Source organism: Betta splendens, chromosome 13 (genome assembly GCF_900634795.4).
Source record: "Betta splendens chromosome 13, fBetSpl5.4, whole genome shotgun sequence".
Lineage (NCBI taxonomy): Eukaryota > Metazoa > Chordata > Actinopteri > Anabantiformes > Osphronemidae > Betta > Betta splendens.
The window spans coordinates 3495410-3499687 of NC_040893.2; the positions used below are offsets into that span (position 1 = coordinate 3495410).

Below are 4278 nucleotides of genomic sequence, written 5' to 3' on the forward strand. Positions count from 1 at the left end.
GAAGAAGTTGATGATGAAGAATATAATGATGATGATGATGATGATGATGATGATGATGATGATGATGATGTTGAAGATGATGATGAAATAATAGAAAATGTGCAAAGACTGGAGTAAATAGAACTCGAGGATGAGGATGAAGAAGAAGAAAAAGAAGAAGAAGAAGATAAAACTTTTATCTCTAAAGACGGGAAAATAAAATGGTCCTCCGCTGTGTTTCGCAATGGCGTGGAAGCAAGGAACGTCCCTCTTAGTCCTCTTTCTGCCCAGGGACCCACAGAGTACGCGGCGGCTCAGGCGGTCGACTTTGAATCGACCTTCCGCATGTTCGTGACCCCGGCGGTGGAAAGGATCGTCCTGGAGAACACCAACCTGGAGGGCTCTCGAAAGCTCGGGAGCGCCTGGAAGGGCATGGACGAGGTCGACCTGAGAGCCTACTTGGGCCTCCTGATTTTGTCCGGCGTCTACAGGTGGCCGTGGCCAGCCTGTGGGACGCCGAGAGCGGCAGGGCCATTTTTCGCGCCACGATGTCGCTCAAGGTGTTTCACGCTTTCGAAGCTGTTGCGTTTCGACGATCGCCAAACTAGACCCGCCAGGCGAGCGACGGACAAACTGGCAGCCGTGAGAGAGGTCTGGGACGCGTGGGTGGAGCGGCTGCCCAGCCTCTACGACCCGGGTCCTAACGTGACGGTGGACGAGCAACTGGTACCTTTCAGAGGTAAAGCAAAAAAAAAAAAAAAAAACATGCAGACACAGACACAGACATACAAACACAGACAGACACACACACACACACACGCAGACATGCAGACACAGGCACAGACACACACACATACACACACAGGCACATACACACACACACACACACACACACACACACACACACGCAGACATGCAGAAAACACGTAGCAAGCAGGCTTTCTTTTTTTACCTCTGTAAAAAAAATATATTTTTAAAAATCTCACCTTTATTTTTTGTAGGTACGTTGCTCTTTCAGACAGTACATGCCTAGCAAGCCAGCAAAATACGGCCTCAAGTTTTGGGTGGCGTGCGACGCCAAGTCCAGCTACGCTTGGAAGATGCAGCTTTAAACCGGGAAGCCAGGAAGAGGAGGAGGAGGAGGAGGAGAAAAGAGAGCTTCTGAAAAAAAGCAGGGCCAGCGGGTCGTGCTGGACGTCACAGAAGGGCTCGCCGGGCCTCGCAACGTGACGTGCGACAACTTTTTCACTTCCTACGAACTGGGCCAGCGGCTCCTGCGCAGGGAGCTCACCATGCTCGGTACGGTTCGCAAGAACAAGCCGGAATTGCCGCCGGCGCTCCTCTCGGTCAAGGGCAGGAGCGCCTTCTCCTCCGCGTTTGCCTTCACTCCCAGCACCGTCCTGGTGTCCTACGTGCCCAAAAAAAACAAAAACGTGATCCTGATGAGCACGCTACACTCGGCCGCCACGGCCGCCGACGATGTCCTCCTCGTCGACGCAGGACGGCGGGACAAAAAGCCCTTTGCCGTCCTAGACTACAACGCCACCAAGGGAGGCGTAGACAACCTGGACAAGGTGATAGGAACCTACAGCTGCAGGAGAAAGACGGCGCGCTGGCCCGTGGCGGTGTTTCACAACGTCCTAGACGTGTCTTGCTACAACGCTTTCGTCGTGTGGCGGGAGGCCCACCCGGACTGGATGCCCGGCAACCGCAGCAAGAGGAGGGTGTTTCTAGAGCAGCTGGGCAAGGCGCTCGTGACTCCTCTCATCCGCAGAAGGCGCCATCCGCCTCGCGGCGAAGCGTCCGCCTCGCTCGTGCGGACGCTTCAGAAGGGGGTTCGGGACCCCCGTGCGGGTCCTCCTCCCGCTCCCTGTCCTGCTCTTCCGGACTCGGGCAGCAGCAGCAGCAGCAGCAGCAGCAGCAGCAGCAGCAGCAGCAGCAGCAGCAGCAGCAGCAGCAGCAGCAGCAGCAGCAGCAGCACCAGCACCAGCACCAGCACCAGCAGCAGCGGCAGCAGCAGCAGGCCCTCACCGCAGACCTCGTCTGGGGTGAAGACGGGGTCTGCGGTGAGGGTGACGGAGGAGAACACGACGCCCTCGGTTCCGCCGCTAGCGACCGGGCGCAAAAGGGCAAGAGGAAAAGGTGTCAAATTTGTCCGCGCGCAAGGGACCGCAAAACAAACAACGTTTGCCATCGGTGCGAGAGATACATCTGCCACAGACATTTGCTCTTCTGCTGTTCAGACTGCGCCCCTCGCTCCTGAAGATAATTTGTTTGTTCATTAGAAAATGAAATAATAATAATAATAATAATAATAATCATAATACTAATAATATTCCGTGTGTTTTATACTATTGTTGATGTTTTTGTTGTTGTCAGTGTAGTAACACTATTTACAAACAAAGTGTAATATGTAAAAGAAAAATAATTAATAAAATAAAGCAAAAGCATTTGAATTAGGGTATTTTGTTTTTTTTTTTTCTCCAACCTGGGAAGTTTCCAACTTGGAAACACACAACGTCACGGCCCTCCTTGTATTCCCACACACACACACACACACACACACACACACACACACACACACACACACACACACACACACACACACACACACACACACACACACAAATTCTCCAGACAGAGATTCTCCATCCTCCAACCTGTGGATCCTCCCAACCTGCACGTTCGCTTTCCTCCTGGGGTCCGGCGTGACCCCCACCTCCCTCCTCCTAACCTGCACTTTCGCTTTCCTCCTGGGGTCCGGCGTGACCCCCACCTCCCTCCTCCTAACCTGCACTTTCTATGTCCTCGTGGGGTCCGGCGTGACCCCCACCTCTCTCCTCCTAACCTGCACTTTCTGTGTCCTCGTGGGGTCCGGCGTGACCCCCAGCTACCTCCTCCTAACCTGCACTTTCTGTGCACTCGTGGGGTCTGGCGTGACCCCCACCTCCCTCCTCCTAACCTGCACTTTCTGTGTCCTCGTGGGGTCCGGCGTGACCCCCTCCTCCCTCCTCCCAACCTGCACGTTCGCTTTCCTCCTGGGGTCCGGCGTGACCCCCACCTCTCTCCTTCTAACCTGCACGTTCTGTGTCCTCGTGGGGTCTGACGTGACCCCCTCCTCCCTCCTCCCAACCTGCACGTTCGCTTTCCTCCTGGGGTCTGGCGTGACCCCCACCTTCCTCCTTCTAACCTGCACGTTCTGTGTCCTCGTGGGGTCTGGCGTGACCCCCACCTCCCTCCTCCTAACCTGCACTTTCGCTTTCCTCCTGGGGTCCGGCGTGACCCCCACCTCCCTCCTCCTAACCTGCACTTTCTATGTCCTCGTGGGGTCCGGCGTGACCCCCACCTCTCTCCTCCTAACCTGCACTTTCTGTGTCCTCGTGGGGTCCGGCGTGACCCCCAGCTACCTCCTCCTAACCTGCACTTTCTGTGCACTCGTGGGGTCTGGCGTGACCCCCACCTCCCTCCTCCTAACCTGCACGTTCTGTGTCCTCGTGGGGTCTGACGTGACCCCCTCCTCCCTCCTCCTAACCTGCACGTTCGCTTTCCTCCTGGGGTCTGGCGTGACCCCCACCTTCCTCCTTCTAACCTGCACGTTCTGTGTCCTCGTGGGGTCTGGCGTGACCCCCAGCTACCTCCTCCTAACCTGCACTTTCTGTGTCCTCGTGGGGTCCGACGTGACCCCCTCCTCCCTCCTCCCAACCTGCACTTTCGGTGTCCTCGTGGGGTCCGGCGTGACCCCGACCACCACCCCCCCACTGCACATCCTCACCCACTTGTGGGGTCAGATGTAAAACCCTCCTCCGTTGCCCTCGTGGGGTCTAAAAATGAGAGCTGCGTGAGGGTTAAAATGGCGACTGCACCGACTGTAAACTCCCGCAGCGCTCCTGCCCTTTTCGGTAGTTGCAGCCTTAAATATTATCGCCTAAGGTTATTTAATTTAGTTAAATCTACCGTATAGACACGTTGTTGGACTTTGCTAAGGGATCATTCTGTTGCCAGTTTAGCAATTAAATCTGTGCAAGTGTGATCTGGAAATGCAGGCACGATATTACAGTTTTTCTCAGTCGCTTTAGTACAATTCTTAGACCAGAATTGAAGTTTGCAAATATGTGTGTGCATTTCTCAAAACAATTTGTACAAACAGCCAAACACTGGATTTCTTGCAACAGCCTGTAACTTGCTCAAAATCTTTAGTTCATCTCTTCATCGCACTGCCATCAGAATGTAAAGTCCTTGTGTCATTGTCTATGAACAAGACAGTCAAATTACTTAATCATGTTGTCAATACAACTGTGT

The 4278-nt window shown here is 54.2% G+C and overlaps 1 pseudogene; it reads left to right on the forward strand.

Moving 5' to 3' along the window:
• Window positions 1–318: 318 nt before the first annotated feature.
• LOC129605073 (piggyBac transposable element-derived protein 4-like) lies at window positions 319–2511 on the forward strand (annotated as a pseudogene).
• Window positions 2512–4278: the final 1767 nt, after the last annotated feature.